Source organism: Anser anser (genome assembly GCF_964211835.1).
Source record: "Anser anser genome assembly, chromosome: 2".
NCBI lineage: Eukaryota > Metazoa > Chordata > Aves > Anseriformes > Anatidae > Anser > Anser anser.
Genome location: NC_139721.1, coordinates 2,746,810 through 2,774,482, shown reverse-complemented (window position 1 = coordinate 2,774,482; position 27,673 = coordinate 2,746,810). Strand labels below are relative to the sequence as shown.

The 27,673-nt window shown below is 47.8% G+C and overlaps 1 protein-coding gene across 6 annotated transcripts in view; it reads right to left on the bottom strand.

Moving 5' to 3' along the window:
* The window catches only part of TSNARE1 (t-SNARE domain containing 1), a 471,236-nt gene extending 445,293 nt beyond the window's left edge, over positions 1-25,943 (bottom strand). For 3 of the 6 annotated variants that reach the window (XR_014579369.1, XM_083823323.1, XM_083823317.1), the window contains exons 1-2: positions 25,874-25,943; positions 7,897-7,986 (exon numbers count right to left, since the gene is read on the bottom strand). The gene's annotated coding sequence lies outside the window, so the exon portion shown is untranslated. Of the gene's footprint in view, positions 1-7,892; positions 7,987-25,873 lie in introns of all 6 variants that reach the window. The other 3 variants (XM_083823324.1, XM_083823318.1, XM_083823316.1) reach the window with 3 other exon arrangements.
* Between the last annotated feature and the right edge of the window lie 1,730 nt (positions 25,944-27,673).

Here is a 27,673-nt window from a genome sequence, read left to right as displayed (position 1 = left end):
AGAACAGAACACAGGTCTCAACTGGTTGTCATCAGCAGACAGCTGACAGACGTCTTCTGTCTTCAACATCTCTCTTCGATGCCTTCCTTGACATCACCATCTTTTGTCTGCTCCACACAAGCCACAGCAGCAATAAAACCACACATTTCCACATGGCACAGCACTGACTACTTCAGAGCAACATGTTCGCCAAGCCACGAGTGGAGCTGAGCATCCCTGCCCTTTTCTCCTACAAAACTTCGCCTGCCGTGATGATCCCGCTGCCCAGCTCTACATCCCCACGACACCTCTGTTGTATCCACAGATGCTTCACCTCCAGAGCTTCAATTCCCACCAATTTCTCAATCCCTGCTCCATAGCAGCCTCCCCAAGCACCATGCAAGCGGCAAGCAGCATATGTGAATAATCAGGACCTGTACACACACTAACTGGTTGACTGGATGATCCCTAAAAAACAGGTAATTGCTGATTTTCCCCGTTTCCCTTGAGGGCACGGAGATGTTAAGCCCTTATGTGCTTCGTGAACAGGCTCATTGATGGCTGGGTAGAGGAGAAAAGCTGAAATCAGCGATCTGTAATCTTTTCTTTGATGTGATTAACTCAGCCGGCCTACTAAAGTGGAAGAAGCAGAAAGAGATCAACAGCAGAAAGCCTTAAAAGAAGTGAGAGAATTTAGACCATTAAAAAAAATTAAATAAATCCACTTCTGAAAACAACTTAATAATACTCATTTGTTCTCACTTCCATACCCAGGCCCCACACACTGTATTTGTGTTTAATTTTCTGGTTCGCCAAGTAGAAAAATAACCCATTCCTAATGCTTCTTGTTTTATTTACACACTTGGTCAGAACCGAGCTAAACACTCAGATCTGTCATTGAAGGTTTCAAGTGCTCCCAGCTCCGGTTTGCACCCACAGTGTAGCAAAGCATCAGTGATGGACACTTTGCTCTCCATGTCATGAACAATGGCCCAGAAGAAGCTACCTTCCATCTCCACACACCAACCGTGGTCCCACCACACCAACCATGGTCCCACCGCACCAACCGTGGTCCCACCACACCAACATGGTCCTACCACACCAACCATGGTCCCACCACACCAACCCTGGTCCCACCACACCAACATGGTCCTACCACACCAACATGGTCCTACCACACCAACTATGGTCCCACCACACCAACCCTGGTCCCACCACACCAACATGGTCCTACCACACCAACTATGGTCCCACCACACCAACCATGGTCCCACCACACCAACATGGTCCTACCACACCAACATGGTCCTACCACACCAACTATGGTCCCACCACACCAACCATGGTCCCACCACACCAACCATGGTCCCACCACACCAACATGGTCCTACCACACCAACATGGTCCTACCACACCAAATATGGTCCCACCACACCAACTATGGTCCCACCACACCAACCACGGTCCCACCACACCAACATGGTCCTACCACACCAATCATGGTCCCACCACACCAACCACGGTCCCACCACGTCTCAGTGGCTGCTACTCAGTCTCTTCAACTGTGGGTGGAAGACTAACCAAACCCAAGCAAGAGCAACAAGCTCTCACTGAGCTCAAAATTTCACCTCATCTAGCCAAATTCCAAGTCTTTTTTTGTTTTTTTTCCCTTTAATTTTATTTCTGGTAGGGTTTTGTTTTGAATAAATTTGGAACTGGCTCGCCACACAGGCACCTGGACACCAACACCAAAACGGGCAATAGAGACGAAGCCAGTGGATCCACTTAAAGGGAAATTTTAAAAATAAAATAAAGAAATAAAAAGAAACCGTGACTTATATTTGCTTAAAATGATGTGAAACTGCACCTTTGGGCTGCAGCTCCGTGATGCGTTAGCTCTGACGAGGGAGGTAAGTTCAGACCTCCCCACACTGCTCCTTCCCTGCCCCACGCCACGCTTGGCTCTCCGCTCTTTTGCTAATACAGCAGCCGGCAGCTCACGCTGTAAATCAGATCAATGAAACATTCAGTTAAAAATAACAGCCAAAAACTCCTCCATTGCAGGAGAGCCTTTAGGATTATAAATGATGAAAGCGTGTTTCTAAAAAAAGCCGAGTCGAGAGCAATTTCTGAAGAGAAGGTGGCAAGAACAGCACCAACCCCAGCCAGCAGAACATGGGGACGGAGAGAATCGAACCGAAATCCAACCTTGGGTGGAGGGCTCGCACATCCTAAAGCAGGGGTGAACGGATCCACGGTGACCTGCAGCTAACACACACACCAAAACCCTCATGAAGAGAACCATGATTAATCACCAAATGCAAGTAATACGCTAACGTAAGGACCCCACGTGAATTGTGTAATGTCTGTAAGGTCCAGGGTGGGAGCTGGACACGTCCCATGGGGCCACCAGCAGGGTCGGGCTGCTCCAAGCTCTACTGGGTGACCAGAATGACCCTGATACTGGGCAAATGGGTCTCAGCACCCACAGCTAGCGGTGACCTGGCTTGAAGAGGACATTGCCTGGCTCCCTGTGGATATGTCACAGGAGCAGGATGTTCAGGAGGCACCACCATCTTCCACCTGAGACCATCTCCTGCATTATTCGTGCACCATGGCTGAGAAAAGAAGACCTTTTACTTAGGATTTTTTTTTTACAAGTGTTTTTATGGTTGATGCTGGGAAACAGAAGGCTTTTGGGGGTTTTCTCTCTTTTTCCTTTTTATCTGATCTCAGCATCTTCCATCTAAGCACACGTTGAGTAAATAACTGGCTCTCTTCAGCCTGCAAGTGGGACTGCCGTCCCCCAGATCTCTGCTTCCCCCACAGCAGCTGGGTCCACCAGGAGGATCTGCGACGTCTGTGGCTGGCTCCCAGCTCCACGCTCGTGCAAACACACGTGGCCGTGAACACCTCCATGCAGCACCTCTGCTGCTTCCCATCCTGTGGCTGGCAGCTGTCCCCGACGCCAGGATGCGACCCTGGCGCAGTGGTTGCAGCTTTTAATGCCTCTTGCAAACACCTAACTCGCTTTTTATCAAGCACTCGGAGCAGCTACCCCTCCGTTTCACCCACAGAGACACCAAGCTGAAATATTGTTCTGCTTAAACACAGAACCTACAGCTACACGGCGTGCCAGTGGCTTAGGACAGGAGCTGCTACCACATCACACAGCTCTCTGATACAGTACAGCAGTATAACACCATTCATGTAATAAAGGAGAGAATGAGCTTCTAAAGATGCCTGTCTAAACTAGATGCTTCTAAGTGAATTTAGGTTTCGTGACAAGCTCTTTTTGCTTCCTTCTTTTTCTCATCTTTTTTTTTTGGGGGGGGGGAGGAGGAAGGGGCTGTTCTTTTTCCTGTCGTCACAAGCTAATCTAACGCTTCTTTACCCAAACTGCAGCAAATGCAGGTTTACTAAACCAGCTAACACGCAAGAGCGGTGCCTCCAGCGCCAGGGGATGACAAGACAGATGGCACGGGAGGTGGGGAGGGGACACAATGTCCCACCTGCAGTGGTTTGGCATCGTGCCGCATCGCCCTCTCGTCTTTTAGGCTTTTGTTAACTCTCAGAAGGGAAGGTACAGACTTCCCAAATTCAAATCAAACTCAGTATTACGCAAGAGGGACACAAATATATATATAAAAATGCTTTCTTACGGTACGGCACGTGGTTGATTTCAAACAAACGCAGCTGAAAACCTCCCAGCTATTTCGCTACGGGGTTTTGCTTACCTTTGATGCTCATGCAACTTCTAAGAGGCTGAATCCCTTCCAAGTATTTTAACTCAATTGCTTGAAGAAACTCACCAGCGTGGGACAGAGCCAACAATCCCGTTGTGCGCATCTCTGCAGTCTTCCCCAGCTACAGAAGACTTCCCCCACAAAGCCATCTTTGTGGGTCTTAAGGCTTCCTCAGGACCCACTGCCCTGAAAGGCTCCAGCTGTGAGCTGGGCTCTGTTTCCAGCCTCCTCACTGCCTGTTCTCATCAGCTTCTCCCCAGTTAAATCCCAAGCTACCCAAGGCAAGAACCACCACCATTACATGCCATGTCCAGACGCCCCCAGACATCTCTTGCACTCAAACAGCAAGCCATGGAGCTGTGTGTTAATACTTGCACGTGGTTCCTTGACTAAAACAGACAACAAACAGCAAACAAGACCCAATCTGCACCGTTTTAGTTGACCTTTGACTCTGACGGAGCCAAAGCAAGGTGATTCCGGCCCGTAAACACTCCTGATTCACCAAGCAAGAGCAGACTAAAGAAGCTCAGACCTCAAACCTTGCAGGTAAGCACGCCACAGCATCGAATCGCCCCAGTTGCTTCACCTTAAAGAGACAAGAGGGAGGCGTTGACGCTGAAGCGATGCTTTGCGGTGCAGGCAGTCTGTATTCAACTGCCAGGCTTCCACAAACTCTGTAATCTGGTATTGTGGACCGGGGAGGAACAGAGACAAGGCACAGTCATCTGCACCTGCCTCCCAAGCATCCTACTGCTGGAAAATGAATAGAAAAGAATCTCGGTTTAATGGAGTGTTATTCTGCTTCGGTACAGCACAGCAAGAAATAGATTTGCATCGCTTTAGTTTTTAATTCTCAACTAGATTACATTTTAAAAAGGAATCACAAACTTAACAAGACACAACGGCAATTATAGTGAGGGTGGCAAGAAACTGGCGCTGCATTTGTCATGGGAGCAGTTTGGGAGTTACCCTGAACCAGCTCATACCATTGATCAAGGCATTTCTTTGCATCAGCCTGCTGCAGTACGCAGATAAACCACAGCTGCACCGTGTGCATAAACTGTGCTCGGGTGCATAAATCTTAACAAAGTGGCTTCTTATTTTGAGGCAAAACCAGAAAGAATTATACATTGCATTAAACATTTTCTCCTCCATCCTCCTCTCGCCGGTCTGAAAGATCAATTAAAGTGCTTTTGCATAAGACAGACAGACGAGCGCTTTCCAAAATAAAAAAATAATGAAGCCCCTCTTTGCTTTCAATGTGGTCCCCAAAGAAAACAAGTACAGCGGCTTAAAGATTCCCAAGGCGAAAAAGCAGAAATGGTTTAACCATCCGTTTAAGACTTGAGAAATCTGTTTCATTCTGTCTTACGTCTCTCGCTAAGTTTTGAGCGCTCAGACGCAAATATTAGTAACACACTGCAGCAAGCTGAATTGTTTCCCCTCGCACAAGGAGATGTGCAAGTCCTTCCCCTGCATGCACACACATTCGCTGCTTCCGTCGCTTTTCTGTTCGCAAAGATAGCAGAAAGAAGCTACAAGCGATTCTGCGGTGATTTTAACACATTCCTCCCCTTCTGAAGCTCTTTCTGTCCTGGATGCCGGCGATAACACAGTTCAGCAACACCACCACAACATCTGTGAATATTATTTTTTGCATGCTGACCAGCAGCGTGACTCCTGATTAAGAGCCTGAGCACTGGGAGAGCATCACTGAGCAGAGCTGGTTCCCCAGTTACCAAGCTTAATGGGAACTGGAGAGAACGGGACCTGGAAGATCCCAGCAAACAACCTCAAGATCAACTTTGTTCTTCTCGTGCTGCCCCGTATCATGTCCTCGCAAGGCGAGGAACTGCTCCCATCAGGAACACGCCTTCCTAGCTTTTCGGAGAGCACCAAAGAATTACACCGCCATGTCACGGCGAACCTCTCCAAGCCTGTGACACCGGAGAGCAGTTTTGGGGAATGACATCTCTTTCCTCCAACAGCAGCGGTGCGGGGCGTGAGCGCTCTTCCACTTCGCCCAGGCAATGCCAAGACGTCGGGCTGACTTCCAGCCGTGCAGTCTGGCAAGGATATCCCAGCTCCAGGCATAATCCCCTTCGCACCCCAAAGGCAGGAGAGCTGGCATGAAAGAGAAACCACTGCCCTGCTCAACTGAAATAGGAGGAAAATAGCTTGTGGGATTCAAAATAACAAAAAACAAGAGCTGCAAGGTGAATAATTCATTTGGGCAATGTGCAGTGCCCCGACTCTGTGCGAGTTGTTAGAGTTGAAGGTTCACACTTTAATCAGAACTGCAAATAATAAAATAAAAAAAAAAAAAAAACAGAGAAATACCACAGTCAGAAGTACAAGATTTATCTTGAGGAAATGAAACAGGTTTCTCGGTGAGGGACTTTTATTTAAAATAGCAAAAAAAAAAATATGTTGCAGTTTGTCAACTGACCAGTAAGGGGAGTCGGTGCCTAGAGCTTCAGTCCAACCACACATACGCAGTTTTGGGTGGAGAAAATGCAAATAAACAGTTCTGAGGCACTGACATTCAGAACACGCTGGTGGTTGCCAGAAGATGTGAGAGTTGGATAGGCAGAGCACGCCACATCCAGAAAACCCCCTAACCCAAAGAACCAGAAAAGGGAAATGAACCTAGAGGTAGGACGGTAGAAGAAAGGCATGGTTTTGCTTGAAAATAGGCTTCTCTCTCCTTGTGAGACTTGATGGATAGAATGTGAAGGTCAGGAAGGAGAAAGCCATAGGACAAATGAAATCAAGATAGAGCTTGGGATAAGAAAATAAGAGAGAAATCTCGATGCGCTTCTGACTGTGATATTCTGGTAGCAGCAAGTTCCCCCAAAGAGATGTGGGTCAATTCCTCTGGTAGCCTTGAGGAGACATCAAAGAGGGCACCACACACCTGGGAGAAGACTTTGGAGGACCAGCAAGGGCTGATCAGACTATTTACCACCGAGTCCCAACAGCAGAAACATAAATATGGGGGGAGAAAAAAAAAAAAAGAGAGAAGCAATGCACAAAACATCTTGCGAGGAGTGGGATTTAATAATATCACACAGTGTCTAAAAGAAAATGTCAGCAGTAGGAACTCATTAAGCATTGTATGGGGAACAGCAGCAAAATCACTACTGCGTCTACACCCATGCTGGGCTCGTCAAGAGAAACCAGGCTGCCACCGGCTACGGGGCCACGGAGAGGAGCACTCAAACGCTTACGTTTCTCTTTGCCGTTAATCTCATTAACCTCCTATTTACTCTGTTGTTGGTGATTACTCAGGACGCTAATAAGCATACTTTTTGCATACAGTTTACCGCACGTTACAAATCTGTTTAGCTCTGTATATGAAACGGGGCTGGAACATGCCAATTCTCCCCATGGTACGGAAAACAGAGGTAAAGAAAGAAAATCCTTTTTACAGAGATCTGTTGCAAGGAACTTGATTTCGAGGATAAGAATTAAGAGCAAAACACCCAAGAGATTCAGAAAACAAATGACGAAGCCTTTTAGTCTTTTCATTCCTAAAGTATTTTATGAAGAAGGAACAAAGAGATAGACCAAAAATCCCCACGAAAAGACTTATTTCTTACTATCAGACTGGAGCACATGAAATAACTATTCCAGCCATGATACAAATTACGGTAACAGTATTCCAGGTGGGAAAAACAGATGTAGTTTAAGGAAACTACCGCTGCTGCTAAAAACTCTGAAGGTTTTACAAATACAGTCTGTTACGCCCTGAAAAATGAAACTTTCACTGACCATCTGTTCCTAGCAGAAAGCATCCATTAACGCTCTCTTTGGCCAGAAAGCCGAACTCAAAGTCAGCAATGCATGGTAAGTGTGGGCCATCCCAGAGCATAACGAACCAGCAGACAAGCGAGGCAAGATCAGCCATGAGGGGAAGAAGCTGGATGGAGATTTCCCCCCTCCACCTCAATATCAACCACTGAAATTAAGGAAAGAAGCAGAAGATGCCACCCAGAGGGGAACATCTACAAGCCAGGAGCCTACAACCTTCCTCTACACCCACTCCAGGGTCTACAAAATACAGCATCCCCGCCAGCGAGTTCCGGAGAGATGGAGAAAAACAACCAGATCAAACCACCTGAAACAGCAAGGATTATCACAGGGAGAAAACAACAAATATCTCACCCACACTTTTATTCCCTTGTGATGTGGAGCCACCGGTTTCGCACAAGCCAGCAACAGCACAACGGACCAAAGGCTTGTCTCAGTGGTATTGTCTCTGCGGAGGCAAAAAGAATAAATGAAAATCAAATGAAAAGCACATACCATTTTTTTTATTTGTTGTTTCCCCCAGCATGAGGTCAGGTATTCCCGAGACCGAGGTTTTAGCCGTACCTTCAGATCCAAACCCCCTTCAGGGGTTTTCACACCCTAAGAATTAGTTACAGAACGAAAAACTTCAGCAAGATTTCCTTTTGGTCTACACAATCTCTCTGACAACAGTGTACCATGCATATCAAAACGAACACACACAAAAAAAACTCTCTACCTTTAGTTTCAGAGTGCAAAGATGCCCAGTGAGAAATAGCAGACAATTTTCTGCAATTTGTGATTTCACACGACTTTGTCATTTCCCCGAGCTTAGTGAACTCATACTTCATATTCAATCTCAGCCAGTTAAACAGGATCTGTCGGCATTTCTCCTACATTTTCCACTAAAAAAAGAAAGCCCGTGCAACTACCATGCTGACCTGACATCCCAGTTAGAGGCACGCAGCTGGGACAGCCAGGTGGGCCCAGCACTGAAACAGGACTCAGCACGGAGGAGCATAACCCACGCTAGGACAGCATCACACAAAGCTGCACAGAGCATTCTGTGTTAATGTTAATAAGATAATGTTAGAAAGCAACGTTTGCAGAATACTGGAAAATCATTACGGTATCTCCACGGTTCGTTATGAATTATATATACGCACAATTTAGAAGAAAAATTATTGCTTTGGGGAAAATTATGCATGTAGGAGTATGTGCACATGTGTGTGTAAAGAGCAAAAGACAAAGGTAATGCACCAATATAAACAGATACACAGCCAGCTATTTTATATCAGCATCCATAAAGATCTGATAGCTCAGATCACTCTGGAGTGCATCGGAAGTGATGCCCTTAACCCCTCTTTTTCACACTTGAGTAGGTTTTTCTGTCCCAAATTCAGAAGGAATTTAACATGCTTTTAATGCGATTTCTTATGCTAAAAAAAAAAGAAGGAGGCTCCATGCAACCTGTAGGGTGTTTTGTCTTTACTGGGATAGCGAAATGCTAAAGAAATATGAGGATATATTCTGAATGGATGAACTTTAATAATATTCTTTATAAACTACTTCCAGAAGAAACAGGTTTAGGCACCTCAGGTAGAGGCACTTTTATTCCATGTGAAGTTCAGACATGGAAACATTATTCCCTTTGCGCAGTAGTTATTTCTCAAGTAAAGCGTTTTAATTGAACTGCTGAAAACTTTGGCCGGGTGGCGTGTTTGAAGCAGAAAGAGTAGCACCACATAGCAGTCAGCCTCCTAGGCTCATCAGACCTTCTGATGAGACCTTCTGATGAGACCTTCTGATCCTTCCTTGTGACAGGATGGCGGAGAAGCCGAACCACGTGGGATGACACTGGAGTCACAGAAAACGGCAAGGGATGCTGAAGGAGCTCCCTGCCCTCAGATTTCCTACCCTTAGAAGAACCACACAATTACCGTTTCCTCCTCTTTGACAAATACAAACTACTTCCAGACCCTCAAAAGCCAACAGAAGCAGCTCCAACACATGCGGGAAAAAAAAAAAACTCATTAGGGGCCTTTAAGCTAAAGTACAGTACCCAGAGTCAGCTTTCGAAGACAGGGTAAATAAGTAAGACCTTTAAAATCTAAGATGGTTGCCCAGCAACACCTTGTCATGCTACATCACACAACGCTTCTTACTCGTTATTTCCCTGGCCAAAGGTCAAAATTCATCTTTCCAAGAGACAAGGCTTCCTCGAGAGTGAGCGATCAAACTCCCACATCCCGCTGTCTCAGGAATAACCCACGTCCCCATCCTGGACACCTTCCAAACACCAAGACGTCCTGAAATTTCTCAAGGAGGCAGTCTTCACTCTTCATAATTACTGTACCACGACACACGCAGCACTGCCACCAGAGAGATGTAGGATTCCTTGCATAAATCTGTATCATACATCTTCTCTGTATCATACACGAGGAATAACAGAATGGTTTGGGCTGGAAGGGACCCCAAAGACCATCTCGTTCCAACGCCTGCCGTGGGCAGGGACACCTCCCACCAGCCCAGGTTGCCCAAAGCCCCATCCAGCCTGGCCTTGAGCACCTCCAGGGATGGGGCACCCACAGCTTCTCTGGGCAGCCTGTGCCAGGGCCTCACCACCCTCTGAGTGAAGAATTTCTTCCTTATATTTAATCCAAATCTACCCTCTTTTAGTTTAAAGCTGTTAACGCTTGTCCTATCACTACACTCCCTGACAAAAAAGTCCCTCCTCAGCCTTCCTGTAGTCCCCCTGTCGGTACTGGAAGGCCACTGTAAGGCCTTCTCATCTCCTGGCCTAACAACCGCAACTCCCTCAGCCTGTCTTCACAGAAGTGTTCCAGCCCTCTGAGCATCCTCATGGTCTCCTCTGGACCCACTCCAACAGGTCCATGCCCTCCTGGGGCCCCAGCGCTGAACTCAGTGCTCCAGGTGGGATCTCACAAGAGCAGAGCAGAGGCGGACAGTCACCTCCCTCACTCTGCTGGCCACGCTGCTTTTGATGCAGCCCAGGGTACAGTTCGCTTTCTGGGCTGCAAGTGCGCATTGCCAGCCCATGTTGATCTTCTCGTCCACCCCCAAGTACTTCTCCTCAGGGCTGCCCCCAATCCATTCTCCACCCAGCCTGTGTTTGTGCTTGGGACTGCCCCGGCCCAGGTGCAGAACCTTACACTTGGCCTTGTTGAACTCATGAGGTTCTCACAGGCCTACCTCTCAGGCCTGCCCAGGCCCCTCAGGATGGCTTCCTTTCCCTCCTGAGCATCGACCGCACCACACAGCTTGGTGTCATCGGCAAAATGTGCTGAGGGTGCACTCGATCTTTGTCCATGTCACCGACAAAGATGTTATTGTGTCCCTGTACTAACCCCTGAAGGACACCACTCATCACTGATCTCCACCTGGACACTGAGCCATAGACCACAACTCTTTGTGAGAGCAACCACCCAACCAATTCCTTACCCACCGAGTCGTCCATCTGTCAAACGTCTCTCCAATTTACAGACAAGGATATCACGTGGGAAGCATCAATATGAGATACCTAAGGAAGCATCAACATGAGGTACCACTGCCTGCTGCCTCATATCTAGACATCTTCCATGTGCTAACAAGTTCCTTTAATTCACAAAAAGAGCAAAACTGATCAAGTTACAGACAGCAATGCTGGCAGCTGCAGTTACCTATTTTCATCTGATCAATTACTCCTTCCTTTTTGTAAAATACTTCAACATTCACATGATTTATTGCAGCTTGAGGTAAGGAAAAAAGTCAGAAATCTTGCCTCTGGCAATTTTACATGGAGGAATCCTGTTTTTCACGAAAACAGCGTTACTTGCAACAGCACTGCAAACTCAGGGTGTTCTTAGCTCCTAATGTAAGAGTTTATCACCTTTGCATAGCCTAAGGTCAAGCTTTTTTTAAAAACTGCTTCTGCAAATTAAATCGGTATTTTAATTGTTCAGAAGAAGCAAAGACACGTCACATTCCATCCCTCCATGGGGGGATTCACGTCCCTAAGTGCAGAAAGCTGCCTTTTACCCTTGTTGGCCCAGTTTTACAGAACTATCAATATTATGTCCATCTCTTGGAGCACCCCATCAACGCGTGCTGCCTGGGATGCACAGCCCTAGAAGGATGAAAACCAAGATCGAAAACATCAATACGCACTACGTCGCGCTTACGGCTTCTCTGCTGAACATTGATCCATCTTCTCCTTATCTCATCCTCCCACCCTTCCCATCCTACAGATCTGTTTTCTTCCCCGACTATCTTGTCAGGAGGCTGCTCCACAGCAAGGTCTTTCCGTGTGCTGGGCACCACAGACGAACACAAGAACGCAATCTTTGGTTGGCATCAGTAGGAACAACATTGTTATAGGGAGGAATTAATGACAACTGCCTACCTGTTGTTGTTGGGTGTTTTTTTTTTTTGAAGCCATCGTGTATATAACTCTCACGATGTGAGTACAGGAATATCATGCTAAAGAATTAGAACGTAAGGGGTGGGTTTTCCTTGTTTCTATGGTTATAAGCAATTTTAATGACCAACCTAAATAAAAAAGCTGGAAGAGAGAGAAAGTAGGAAGGAGTGAGGTAGGCGTATAATTTTGATTGACAAGACATAGCATAACTAGTTAAGATCTGTCAAATGTCTGCTTAAGATCACAAATCCTCAGCACATTGTATGGCAGAAATAATTAGTCTAAATGCACGGCTTCACAAAAACCTTTCTTACACAGCAAGATCGGAGCTCACAATTTCAGATTCCCCACAGCAAATAGCTGATATGATAAATACCAAGGGAGCCAGGGTAAAGACCAAAAAAATATATACATACATTAATTTTTATTATTTGTGAGATTTTCAAATGCTACCATGCCACAACAGCTTAACTTTTGCTCCAGACTCCCAAAAAAATATAGAAAGAGGACAGCATTCCCAAATCGTCAGCTACAACATCAAACTACCTGAAAGGTATTATCAACTGCGTCACTTCAGAATCACGTTCAATGATGTATAAGCAGAGTAAGACAATTCCTGCCTTAAAGATGTAAAACTAGGAGGCTGAATGCATACAGAGTTGCGCATAGATTGGAAGGGAAATATATTAGGAAGCACGGAGGCAATCTTGCTTGGCAAGACCAACAGAAACACCAGCACAACAGTCTGCTCTAGGTATTTCAGGAAATAAAAAAAAAAAAAAAAAATTGGGGGAAAATTAAGGACAACCCTATAAATACTCATCAGCAATGCATCAAGAGGGAAAAGCAACAGAGCAACATATATGTGAAGCATGTGAAAGTCAGAAACAGAGATTCATGACCTTGGAGGGAAGAGTCAACATCTCAACAAGACGTAAGGCAGCGCGCGAAGGGCTCTGGAAGATGCAACCAGCAGCCTGTGTGTAATGACATGAAGATGCAGGATGCAACAAAGGACTGACACAAAGAAGATGCAAGGCACACCCAAACCAAGCTAGGAAGATATTTTTCTTTTACTTGACCGGCACTGTCGAGATGCAAGCAGGACACGGTGATCTTCAGCACTCATGAGAACACTTTACGTGCCACCACCTCCTAAGTTTCTGAGTACTTTCTTTTAATGTTCTAGAGCACTGCTATTTTATCAAATGCTGTTTGACTTTTACGGAGGGCGAAAAACAGGCCGAGAGGATGGGGTTATGAAGAAGGGAAGTCAACAAACAGCTCCTGAGATGCCTGCCAACAGGAACTGCACTTAAACTATCAAATTCTGGCAGAGAACACCCTCAAAATTTGATATTTAAAAGTCTTATGGTGTTGGAATGTATAATTAAACTAAAAGGACACAAGTGAACTAAAAGCTGATCAACACAAACTTGTATCGAAGTCAGGAGAATGTGTTCCCACGAAGACTCAGCCACCTGGTTCTTCTGAGGTACATGGAAAGGAAAACCAATCTACTTTATTTCCCTTGAAGATCATCCTTCTCTAGCCTCTAAAAGGTACAGATCTGTGCAATCTCAGACTGCTAAAAAGCAAAACACATCGTAAGAACTTGCCTTGTTTACTGCCAGTTTGCAATCCTAGAGAAATGTATTTATTGATACAGGTCACTGCCTGACACCGTCCAGTATTCACAATGCAAGAATGATGAAAACACCTACAAATTAGTATTTCTTGAAGAACCACAGCAGTTTCTCCTCAAGAACTGGTATAAATGGAGGGCTCAAATTGTTTTTCTGCCTCATCACCTTACTAAAGCAAGTCCAAACTGTCTCTTAAAACTTTCAATTTGCAAGTGAATAAACTAAACCTGTATGAAATGTATTCATTCAGTGGTTATACCCTAACCAAGCATTCACACATTGTTGCCTCTTACTAGCAGTATATAAAAAGTCATACAAAGCTTTGCTGAATTGGCGAATGATTCCTTGATTCCAACTGAACTCTTAAGAAGACAACCAAGACTCCTCCAAGCTCCAAACCAAGCTCCAGGTCACGTTCTCCACCACTCTGTTGGACACATTGGCTTCATTCAAGTCCAACCATACACCCCATCAAACCATCATGAGCCTCGAGTCCAACTCACACCTCAGCACGGGTTCTTTATATTGCAGAGAGACCACGTGCAAGGGCAAAGAGTACTATAGGTGCAGCCTTCCAACTCTCCTATCCAACTGCTGTGGACACTAATGCCCCCCAGACAAAAATATCCGGTCAACTGCCCAAGAAATACCATGCTTGAATACAGCTGAGCTTGGGTTGAACGCAACTGAGGGGGGAAAAAAAAGAAAAAGGAGAAATGGTACCTCTGACTTGCACTGATGGACAGAGGACCAGCTTGGACAGCCACGGATTGAGAAGCACGACACCACCGTTTAAATCTCCTAATTTACAGACCTCACTATTTCCTTCCCAGTAGTGCCACCAAGAACACAGTAACAAGAAAGATAAAACCGAAAAAGCAATTTATATTTTATCCAATACTCCTTACCGAAAGGTTTCAAACAGCCAAGCTACCTATCAGCATCTTGAAGACAAAAGCCAAAGTAGCACTGAAGCAGCTGGCTTGAGCTCATTTACTGCCAGATAATACCTCCAAGCCTCCCAGTCCAACTCTGCAGCCATCAGAGCCATCTCTTCCCTGGACAGTGCCCAGGAATCGCTTGCAAATGCAGTGCAACTGGATTTACTGCTTCTGCAACCCTGGAAACCCAAGTTACAGAGGTGACGTTACATTTCGTTTTGCCAATGCTAATCTAATACCTTTTTAAAGGTGCACACATTTCACTCTGTTGGCTTCCAACGCCGAATTCCTGGCCCTGCTAAGCTTCAGAATAAATGAGAGGAGTGTGCCCTCTGGGCGAAATCCCTTGCTGTAATCTGTATTCAAAACACACCGCTCCAGAGCCTTGCGCACGTTGCCAAAATCGCCTTGAGGTTTGCTCTTGAGATGGCAATTTGCATATCAACATTTTGCTGCAGAGATTACCCAATGTCCCCGCTATTATTTTAATACTCAACTGTGGGCGGCCCCCCGAGCGGTGCACAGAAGCACACGCTAAAAATACCCGCCTTCCCCACTGGCTCTGCACATGACCACAGCTAACACCGGCTCGGATGCAAAACCGCGAGCGACGGCAGCCATCCGCCTCTCAAGGATGCTGCAGAGCGCTCCAAAGTGCCGAGAACCAAAGAGCTCAATAAAACACGCTGAGAACCAGAAAGTACCTCTGCACGGATGGAGGAAGGATGCGCACAGTAGCTGGAGGAGGAGAACCGCAGGAGGAGCTGGGTTTGCAGCCATGGAAAGCCGGAGATATTTATCGAAGCACGAGACGTACTTGGGAAAACAAATTAAGAGGTAATAAAGGAAAGCAGGCGAGGGAGGCATCACCGGGGACGTGAATTTAAGACTCTGAAAGGAAGAAGGGAAAGAAAGCTCGTGCGAAGAAGATGAGCGGTCCTGTGAGCATGGCCTGACTCATGCCCCAGAAGGGAGCTCCCTGTCCCCATTGGCAGCACGGTGCTGTGAAAGCATACGAAAACCGACAACTGCAAGCTTTTCTATGCCTTCCTCCTGCTCGCCCAGCAAAGCCCGGTCTCAGAAGTGGTAATTATTTTTGGCAAGACATAAACAGGTCCAGGCAACGAAACCAAAAAACAGTTATTTACGAGACACAAGGCAGGGAGTTGCATCGGAGCCCGGCTATCAAATCAGCAAGCACAAGGTCACTCTCATCTGCTTAGGAGAACAGATTTTTTTCTTTTTTTTTGGAAACTGGTGTGCAAGCCTGGGTCAGCCCAGACAGGCAAAGAACAGAAAATGCCAGAAAAACTTGCCTCGATCAAGGGCTTTCTTGCAGAAGTCGTAGGCAATGAGATGAGGTTCATCAAGCTTTTAAGTGACCATGAGCACCACCTCCACCACGGGAGCAGAGGAAGAAGGACATCAGGTTGTCTGCCAAAGCTGATGTAGAGGGAGGCACCAGAGGGACTCAACCTGCACATAAAGTAAGTATGAACGCATCCATCACCTTATCCTGAAGGCCACCAACTGCTTCCAGGGAATCAGGTTACCGTCCCAACCTCCCAACCCAAGAAGCACCAGAGGTTTCAAGAAGCAATTTGCTTTCGAAGAGCATGGCTTTATACTCTCATCCACCTTTCTGCCAGCAGAGAAAGACAGCAAAATCTGAGCCCTCCCAGCCAAGGGGACGTTGCAACCCAAGACTGCTCAAGAAAGCAGGAGCATCTCAAGCCCACAAAGTGACCACTGTGGAAAAGGTAAAAGCTCCTTCTGGTCTTACAAGGGCCAGATGGATGCTAAAAGCCAAGAGGTACAGGAAGGCAGGAGGCAAGCAACCCAAAGAGATGAAGACTTCTAGACTGCCTTCTGCATCCCATCTTTACATTCAAGTGCCTCACAAACATGATCAAGACCCACAACTCTGTCTCCAAGTAAAAATTAAACTAAATTCTTATTAATTAAAAGAATACCACCATGACAATGCACTAGCAATGGAACTGGACCAAGAGAGAAGAGCAAGTCTGGAAATCTAGCAGCCCATGAGATGTCTCTACACACAAAATGAAACAAACTGAGTGCGAAGAACAGGACAAATATACAACAGAGTAACATACAAAGCAAGAGAGGAATAAGAAAAGACACTCTTGGTCTCCATGCAGAAAGAGGATCTTTATAATTAAAGTTATGGTATTTCCATGAGGGGACAAAAAAACAGAATTGAAATATTTTCCATTCCCCCATGTTTGTGGCAAAGGAGAAGAAATGCATCCACTTGAAGCTCTAGCAGCGATAATCAGGGGGATATTACACTATCTATAGTGAGACTGTCAATCTGCTTTTTTGGATTCAACAGTGCATCTGTCACAGCATCCCATTTTATTGTAATATCGCGGCGCTGTTCACACCACTTCCTAAGATGCATTTCCAAGGGGACTAGTTTTGGCACTTTGCTAGGATAGCAATCCATCGTACTTTTAGAAAAATGACCTGTACCTACGAAACTTTCCTGTGGTGCATGATCAACGTTTAAGAGGCCTTTTGAAAGCTCACAGTTGTTCTCTACCACAAATACGTCAAAAAGCAACACTTCTGGGACTGTGACGCCCACATTTTGCCACCTATTTGCATCTTCAGGCACTTGCAGTTAATGGAAGTTGAAGGCCCTCCACTTTGAGAAATCAAGCCACTAACATGTGGTGGTCTAAGCACAACTTTAAGTTCAACAGTTTTATCACCGTAAAAATCTTGTTGATCATCATTAAGAGAGGTCCTAGGAAAATAATGATTCCACTCCGTCCACTGCAGCTTCAGCAGAGAAATGACTGAAGCCACAGAAACACAGAAACTTAGGTTGTCAATGATGAGTTTTCATGGAATCACAGAATATCCTGATTTGGAAGGGACCCACAAGGATCATCAAGTCCAACTCCTGGGTCCACAAAGGACCACCCAAAAATCAGACCATGTGTCTGAGAGCGTTGTCCAAACGCTTCTTGAACTCCAGCAGGCTCGGTGCTGTGACCACTGCCCTGGGGAGCCTGTCCCAGTGCCCGACCACCTCTGGGTGCAGACCCTTTCCCTCACACCCAGCCTGACCCTCCCCTGTCCCAGCTCCATGCCCTCCCCTCGGGTCCTGTCGCTGTCCCCAGAGAGCAGAGCTCAGCGCCTGCCCCTCCGCTCCCCTCGTGAGGGAGCTGCAGGCCGCCATGAGGCCTCCCCTCGGCCTGCTCTGCTCTGGGCTGAACAAACCAAGGCACCTCAGCCACTCCTCATGTCTCTTCCCCTCCAGATCCTTCACCATCTTGGTAGCCCTCCTTTGGACACTCTCTGACAGTTTTATGTCCTTCTTATATCAGGGCACGCAAAGCTTCACACAGTATAGAAGGTGAGGCTGAACCAGCGCAGAGTAGAGAAGCCTCCAACTCTACAACTCAGAGCAGAGAAATAACCAACTCTCAAAAAAATAGCGTAAAACCAAACAAAAACTCATGCAGCATATTTATACATATGAGAAATATTTATTTCTACAGAAATACTTTATACAACATATATATTTATATAAATTTCATTTCTCACACTTGTTCTCTGAGCACCTGCTGCCTGGGACTGATGTTGGGACTGATGTTGGGGTTTCACCATCAGTAACAGGCAGGTGAGAGATTTGTAGGCAATATATCAAGCAGACAGAAGACATCAAAACATTTTGAATACCTATATCCCTTATCCAGCTCTTTAGCAGTATGTTTAAACTTGTATAGATCAGGTATTTTAGAAGTTAGGAGATTCTCCAGAGTCTAGGAAGCTAACGGTGACACAAGGGATCACAAATTAATTGTTTTGTGGGGAGAAAAAAAAGCCACAGAATCATAGAATTCTTGTGATTGGAAAAAAACTTAAAAGATCATCTAATTCCAATCCTTCTGTCATGGGCAGGAACACCTTCTACTAGACCAGGCTGCTAGACCATGAAGCAAGAACTAAACCTTAAAGCAGCTTTTGATGGCAGAAAAGAATTTCTTCCTAATATCTGATATAAACCTACACTCTTTTCAGTTTAAAGACATTACATCCCTCAGAGAGTCCCCCTCCAGCTTTCTTGTAGGTCCTTTTCAAGTACTGGAAAGCCACTACATGGTCTCCCCAGAGCCTTCTCCAGTCAAAAGCTACATTAAGGTTTAGTTCTTGCTTCATCAGGCTTTGCAGGAAGAAATTCTTCACTACAACGGTGGTGAGGCCCTGGCGCAGGTTGCCCAGAGAAGCTGTGGATGCCCCATCCCTGGAGGTGTTCAAGACCAGGCTGGATGGGGCCTTGGGCAACCTGGGCTCCTGGGAGGTGCCTCTGCCTATGGCAGGGGGGTTGGAATTAGATGGGCTTCAAGGTCCCTTCCAACCCCAAGCATTCTATGATTCCATGAAGAGCTAAAGATCTGCAGGACCCAACAGAAGAATATATCTACATGGAAGATTTAAAAAATAAATTAAAAAAAAAAAATCCAAAAAAAAAGATCCATCTATTCCTCAGTGCACAGCATCTATTCTTATATAAGATGATTATTTTCTTTTGCCAGCTGTGAATAGAAAACAGTTCATCAGAGTTAACTTCATGCTGTTTTAGCAATTGGCATACTTTTTTTTTAATAAATGGTTTCTCATTATTAAAGATCCTTGGCAAAAAGAAGGTCATTCCACGTACGGTTTCTCAGCCAGACCATAATGGTCTGAACAAGATAGATTGCAATGAGGAGTACACTGGTCTTTTTTTTCCCCTCTCCATCCTCATGATGGCATGGCCTTGAGTAGTGCCAGGAGAGGTTTAGATTGGATAGTAGGAAGAATTTCTTCGTGGTAAGGTTGGCCAAGAACCATGGAAATGGTGGAGTCCCCATCCCTTGAGGTTTTCAGGAAATGTGTGGCTGTGGTGTATAAGAGCATGGTTTAGTGATGGGACTCAGTAGGTCAGGTTGATGGTTGGACTTGATCCCGAAGGTCTTTCCCAACATAGATGATTCTTTGATTTTCAGTCAATGGCAGGACATAAAAGAGCCCTTGCGCCCAGCTAGCACTGAAAGCAAATAATCAGCGTTATTCTCCTTCAAAATTTTGAAAAATTCCTACACTTTGGCAACAATCCGCTCCAGCAGAAACAACACCAAAATTGCACAAACTCAACAGCTCATCGCCTGCAGCTCCCGGTGCCAGGCGGATGGAAGCGCAATAAATAAGGAATAAAGGAAATCCATCACGTCCATCGTCATATTAAATAATTACCCAGTGAGTCAGCACAGTTCCGTTGAGTTCCTGCAGCCTCATATCACTTCCCCATTGCCAGGCAGATGCACAGCAGCATTTCTCTCCCCATAAAATTGCAATATTAGAAGAATTCAGAGCATAACAAAACCTCCAAGCTGGGCCAAGGAGGCGTCCACCTGGAGAGCAGTGTTTGGTGGGCAGGGATGCTGCGAAGCGTTTGGTAATAATTCAGCTTCAACAGATTCACGGTTATCTACAGTTAGTTGTGGCTGCTGCTCAAATTGATAAAAAGTCCGATTTTTCACTGCTAATATGTTTTCTGAACAAATTATTCATGCTGAAAATTTCAATAGTGGTTATTTGCTGAGGACTAAATTCAAGGAGGAAATCTGGATGTTGAGTGGTGTTCTTCGAATAACACCAGGGAGGGAAAATTGTTCACTCACACTGAAGATGCTTCGTTTTGAAAAACCTCTATCATCTCCAACCACATTTCCTACACCTCAGCATTTCCCCCTCCACGGAAGTCTCAGCTGATGCTTTGTACTCGACAGCCAGAAAACTCTGCTAAGACTTTTTCTCCAGAAAGTTTTGCCCAAATTTCAAGCCATCATCATCGCATGGCTCGTAAACCCAAGGCGATATCATCTGGTCTTCTCCAAAAAGCCGAAAGGACTTATTTTTCTCCTCCGAGACATCCTAATTTTGGGACGCATGAGCACCATTTCATGTGAACTGTGGTCACGGTCATGAGATGTCACATGCAAGTGGTAAATAAATAGGGACTTTCAGGGACCAAAAAGAAAGATGGAAAAAAGAAAAAGTAAGAAAGGCTAAGCTGTGTTCATGGTTTTATGTCTCCATCACAGAGCTCCTCAACGATTTCTTCACATTTTTATTCAAAGCAGCCAAGCTTGGGGGTTCCTTTGGACCATATCAGTATGGTATCTCACGCGACAAAGGGAATTTTATGACAAATGGCTTAACCCAAAAGATTTGGGTCTCAACTTGTCCAAACCTACCTTTCACACACAAAAAAAAAAATAGACGACGCATCTCCCTCCTCCATGCAGAAGTAAAACGAGAAGATTCATTTAACATGGCCCTGGGCAACCTCCTCCAGGTGGCCTTGCTTGAGCAGGGGTTGGCCTAGAGGACCTCTGCGATTCTCTGAAAACAATGGGAATTGGGGAAAGCCCTGGTCCAAAACCCTGCTACATAGTGGTTTCCCTTAAAAGATAATAGGGATATAAATTCTTCTTTGCAACTTTTTGCTTGCAATAGCCCAGGAGATGAGTAGCCAATGCAAGTAAATGCCCTTTGGGAGAGCTTTGCCCCTAGCTATGAATCCCAGCAAAGCAGCATCACGAAACGTTTTTTGGGGTTTTTTTTTAGACCCATTTTCAGAATATTTTCCTGAACAATTGATATATTTTTCTGAGCAACTGATGATATTTTAACAATTGATAATATTTTTCTGAATAACTGTTCACCGATCTCCGCTTTCTGATGGTGCTGCAAGAAAAACTGACAGTAATACGGAAAAAAAAATCCATTCTTCCCCCTTTTTTAATATTAATTATTTTTTCACTATCAGAATCACTGGAAGGCAGAGATGTGCCCATGCATTCCAACAAAGACACGGCACCTGCCTACTGAATTTCCTGACTAGTGGAACTAGCAAGAAAACGAGTTTTAAATAGAAACCTCCCTGCAAGCGTTAAATCAGATTAATTCTTTTACTTTATTTTAATCTTACATACCATTTGCAAGGCAAGCAGGAAAAATTAAAAAAAAAAAAAAAAAGAGCAGGGTTCTTATCTCGACCGCGCTCCTTTGGCGGAAATGCTGGGCTTTATTAAAACCCACAAATAACCTTGGTGACAGCAGCGCTGCCTGCGAGGTGGGGCTGTGGCACGCGTTTCATCCACAGCTTTCCGGGCGCTCAACGTCAAGCACTGAGCATCCTTCGTCGCTGCGGCACCTAACGCCGCCGCTGGCAGCACCAACCCGAGTTTCTGGCCAGGTTTTTGTGGAGCTGCAGGTGCCAGAAAGCGCGCTGCAAGGAAACGAACTCTGAAGGGCTGGCGATGCTGCTGGAGGAGAAGCTTTGCAATCCTACGCCAGCGAGCGTCGGGGTTTAGGCACGCTCCAATGCTCCGTTTTGAGCCAAGTTCGTGCATTTCGATGAAGTCTGGATCCTGCCATAGGTAAATCTGCTCGGCAAGACACCACCAGCCACATCCCAAGTGGAAGAGCCCGGTTTTCCATCCATCGGGTCTCCAGCGCGGGATCAGACGTGGACATTAAGTCTGGTGCAAGCAGCCTTCGCCCTGACCACGATGACCCCAACCCTACATAAAGCACGCACCGAGGCTCCTCCTGCCCTCGGGTGTCATGGATTTACACCATCAATTGCGGATTTACACCATCAATCGTGGAGATACCAACCTCAGAAGATCCATGAAAAGCCAAGCAAGAGCCATCTCCCCACCCGATGAAGCTGAAGTGTAGGAAGGAAGACAACAGAGGCAGCAAAAGTAAATCCCATTTCTTCAAGTTACTTCCATTTGCATCCAGCAGAACGCGGTTATGGAACAGGCAGGGAATCAAAAGCATTTATTTTTATCTTGATATTATTTACCCTTTCCCGCTTGCTATTTAAATATCCCTGAATTCCCAGGAAAATCAGCAATTCAAAACACCATTCGATATATATTTATAAGCAGGGGGAAGCACAGACCCGTTCATTTTTGACTTGCTCGCTTTTTTTGTTTGTTTTATTAGATTTCAAGTGCCGTAATATCGACGTGCCAGCTTCTCGAGAGGCAGAAGTTGGAGCCAGCTGATCCTTCAGGTCCCTTCCAACCCAAATTGTTCTGTGATTCTCCTTCTCACCTACCACGGATTCTTGACCAAGAGATAAGACAGGATGGGAATAAAGGATTTAATATTAAAGTCCCTGTTCCACCAGCCTCTCTAGACAAATTTCCAGTCGTCTTCATGCACAAGAGGCAACTTTGCACTGCTGGAAAACTGCAGAGCAGCGTTACACAGCAACAATACCCCCAAAAAGCGCCTGATATGACTCCCTGGTAGATGTTCCTGCTCCAAATACCAGCCCTGAGCACAGAGCAGAGGATTTTGAGGTATCTCGCTGCCAGAATCGCTGCCTGCCCCTTGCCCAGCCCATGCCACCCAAGCCATCTTCCCACCCATCGTTTGGGGACCCGAGCCAAGGAAAGCGCACAAATTTCACTCGTGCTCCCAACACCGTTCACCATCCTTTGAGCCAAGCAAATGCCAGCCCTGAGGAGGTACCAAACCCTCCCTTCCCGCACCCAATTTCTAGCGGAGCTCCTCGGGGCACCTCTGCCAGCCCAAACCCAGGTGCTCGCACCCCGCCGTGCTCAGCAACTCACCCGCTGTGGCAAACCTCTCCTCCCGCTGGCTCTTCCACCTCCACTTCCCAACCCGCCGCACTGCGAAGCCTCCCAAAACCTTACGAGGCATCCCAGGAAGATGCTGAGCTCCGCATCCCAAACCTGCCCCAAGCTCCTCGGAGCAAAGCGGGCTCGCTGCTGCCCTCGCCTCCTTTCAGACATGACTTGGGGAGGAGCAGGGGTGGCCGAGGAGGCACAGCCGCATTTACGCTTGAGCTCAGCCTCTCCTACATCCCTTACAGCCACAACAGTGATTTGTCTTTTTTTTTTTTTAATTGCATTAACAGGCACAAGCAAAACAGGAAGGCCTGGCTGAGCGCAGCGGAGGGGATTTGCTGCTCAGCTGACGGCTGGAGAGAGGGAATCGGCGCATCAACGGTGCCCTGGAAAAAGGCAGGGATGAACCTGGAGACGAGATGAAAATTTGGAGGCTCGAGCCACCCACCTGCCGTGCTGGCTCCCGGGACCAGCGCATTCACAGCCCCACTGCAAAGCTTGGAAAATGGTGTAAAGGTGAGAGTAAAAACAAAAACGCGACTTATTGCTATTATTTTTGAAGAGGAACGAGGGGAGAGAGGGGAAGTAAAACTAATCCAGGTTAGTTCCCCCTTTGGAGTCCATGCATCACTAAATCAGCGCACTTAAAATGCAAACAGCAAAAGGTTTCGCGGGGCACGTTCGGCGCGCTCGCTGCAGAAGGAAAACGTTCTTCTGGGCTGTAAAAACCTTCAGCTTTTTACTAAAGCTGCCGGAACGGTGATTTTCAGGTGCTGCGGGTTCAATGCACCGTGCAGCCAGGGCTCAACTTACTGAAATCTCAATATATTTTAAAGCACAGGCGTAACAACTAAAGTTTCTGCCAGGGCATTATCTTGAAGGTCATAAAATTACCACCATACCCCCCAAGCAAAGTCAGAAGCGAACCCCAAATCCCTTATTTAACTGCACCGAGGGTGCTGGGGCAGTTCCTGACCCGGCCACCACACCGGAGCTCAGCCCCACGTGTTTTGCTGTGTGAAGGCACTGCAGAGCAGTGCCACCGTCGCTGGTGGCAGGGGACAAAGCTCCCAGGCCAGCACACGTGGGCTGGGCGTGCAAGGGGCTCCCGAGCACAGAGGCTTCCTGTGCACGGCCAGAAAGCCTCCAGGTTGCACGTGCACACCCCGTGCATGGCCACAAAGGCTCCAGTTTGCATGCACACGCCCTGTGCAAGGCCAGCAAGCCTCCGCTTTGCATTCTCACACCCTATGCATGGTCAGAAAGTCTCCAATTCGCACGTGCACACCCTGGGCAAGGCCAGCAAGCCTCCACTTTGTGCACGCACGTCCTATGTAAGGCCAGCAAACCTCTAGTGTGCATATGCACGCCCTGTGCAAGGCCAGCAAGCCTCCACTTTGCACAATGCCCACTCTCGTGCATCGCCTGAAAGTCCCCAGTATGCATTCTAACAACCTGTGCAAGGCCAGGAAGTCTCCAATTTGCACACGTACACCCTGTGCACGGCCAACAAGCTTCTACTTTGCACTCTCGCGCCCTGTGCAAGGCCAGCAAGGCTTCACTTTGCATAATGCACATGCCATGCAAGGCCAGCAAACCTCCAGTTTGCCCATGCACGCCCTGTGCAAGGCCAGCAAGTCTCCAGCATGCATTCTCACGCCCTGTGCATGGCCAGGAAGTCTACACTTTGCACATGCACACCTCGTGCAAGGCCAGCAAGCCTCCACTTTGCAGACGCACATTCTTGTGCATGCCCAGAAAGTCCCCAGTATGCATTCTAACAGCCTGTGCAAAGCCAGAAAGTCTCCACTTTGTGCACGCACGTCCTATGTAAGGCCAGCAAACCTCTAGTGTGTATGTGCACGCCCTGTGCAAGGCCAACCAGCCTCCACTTTGTGCACTCATGTTCTGTGCATGGCCAGCAAACCTCTAGTTTGCATGTGCACGCCCTGTGCAACACAAGCAAGCCTCCACTTTGCACAATGCACACTCTTGTGCATGGCCCGAAAGTCCCCAGTATGCATTCTAACAGCCCGTGCAAGGCCAGAAAATCTCTACTTTGCACACGCACATCTTGTGCAAGGCCAGCAGGCCTCCAGTTTGCACATGCACGCCCTGTGCATGGCAGCAAGCCTCCAATTTGCACATGCACGCCCTGTGCAAGGCCAGCGAGTCTCCGGCATGCATCCTCATGCCACGTGCATGGCCGTAAAGTCCACAATTTGCACACGCACGCCCTGTGCATGGTCAGCAAGCCGCCACTTTGCACTCTCACACGCCGTGCAAGGCCACAAAGCCTCCAGCACGCGTTCTCACACCCCGTGCGTGCCCAGCGAGCCTCCGCTTCGCACACTCACGCCCCGTGCAAGGCCAGGAAGCCCCCGATTTGCACACGCACGGCCCGTGCACGAGCAGCAAACCCCGCTTTTGCACGCTCACGCCCCGTGCAAGGCCTGAGGGTGCCCACTTTGCACACTCACGCCCCGTACGCGGCCATAGGGCCACGGAGCCAGCTTGCACGCCCGGCTCCAGGCGGTCCCACGCCCCCTGCCCCCCCCCCCCACGACCGCGCGCCCCGCGTGGAAGGGGGAGGGGGGGGGGAGGGGCGGGGAGAGCCCAGCGCGCGCCCCCGCCGCCGCGCGCGCGCGCCCCTCACCTGCCGCCGCGCGCCCGCCGCCGGCACCCAAACATCACGTGACCGCTCCCGGCCCCGCCCTCCCCGCTCCCCGACCACGTGCTCGCTCCCCTCCCTCCCCGGCGCCCGGGCTTTCGGGTGAGCCGCCGGACTACAAGTCCCAGCGGGCCTTGCGAGGCGTCGCCCCGCCCCCTTGCCCGCCCCGGGTGGCCAATCGGGGATGAGCGCGGGGGCCCCGCCTCCTGTCCCCTCAGAGCGTTGGGCGCCTGAGGCGGTCGGGGACGTGCCTCAGCCCCGCGCCCCCCTCAGAGCCCCCCGGGCTCACTCTCAGGGGGTCCGCCTGTGCTGTCCCCTTGAAAAACAGAATTATAAAGGTTGGAAAAGAGCTCTGAAATCATCTGGTCCAACCATCCCCTGCCACCAATATCACCACTAAACCATGTCCTTAAACACCACGTGCAGCCTTTCCTTGAACACCCCCGGGGACGGTGACTCCACCACCTCCCTGGGCAACCCGTCCCAATGCCTGACTGCTCTTTCTGAGAAGAAATGTCTCCTCGTTTCCAACCTGAACCTCCCCTGGCACAACTTGAGGCCATTCCCTCTGGTCCTATCACTAGTTACCTGCGAGAAGAGGCCGACCCCCAGCTCCCCACACCTTCCTTTCAGGCAGTTGCAGAGAGCAATGAGGTCTCCCCTGAGCCTCCTCTTCCCCAGACTAAACAACCCCAGCTCCCTCAGCTGCTCCTCACAGGACTTGTGCTCCAGGTCCTTCAGCAGCTTCGTAGCCCTTCTCTGGACACGCTTCAGGGCCTCGATGTCCTTCTTGTAGTGAGGGGCCCAAAGCTGAACACAGCACTTGAGGCGCGGCCTCACCAGAGCAGAGTACAGGGGGACGATCACCTCCCTGCTCCTGCTGGCTGCACTATTCCTGATACAAGACAGAATGCCAGTGGCCTTCTTGGCCACCTGGGCACACTGCTGGCTCATGTTCAAGCCAGCATTGATCAACACCCCCAGATCCTTTTCCTCTGCACACCTTTCCAGCCACTCTTCCCCAAGCCTGTAGCACTGCATGGGGTTGTTGTGGCCAAAGTGCCAAAGTATGGGCCCCGGCACTTGGCCTTGTTGAACCTCATACAGTTGGCCTCTGCCCATCAACTCATCCTGTCCAGGTCCCTCTGCAGGGCCTTAATACCCTCCAGCAGATCGACACTTCCCCCCAGCTTGGTGTCATTGGGGTCTAAGGGCCTGTGCGGCAGCGAGGTGCTTCCCCTGCCTTCCCTCCTCCCATCTTTCCTCAGCCCTGCAACACCCCTCCTGTGTGTTCATTAATTAAAACAGCTGTTACCATTAAATTAAATAACCACATTTTAGCAGTGGATGAGCTGAATCTGCTTCGATATTTAGCAGACGATCCTGGCTGCTCTGTGAGGGCAGGATCATGCCTTTCACTGCAGCGACACGGCACTTAGCGTTCAGTGTGCGATCAGCAGCAAATATATAAAAGCCACTGAGTTGCTGTTGTTAAAGCGCTGGCCACGGATGCGATGCTGTTGAAAACACCACGATTTGTGGTGTTTCCAAGACCAGCTCAGGCGGCTTTCCCAGCAAAGTGGTTTAATAGACCAGCCTGGCACACACAGCTCCCGCTGTACCTGCGCAGGGAGGTTGCTCTTTATTTGCTAAGTGACAGCAGCTTTACTTAGGCGAGCTGGAAGTGGTTGGCTTTGCAAAAGGAGTTATAAAGCAAGGATTTTCTTCATAGGGCCTTTAAACGACAATTCATTTTAACAAGGGGCTGACAAGCCAGCTGCCTTT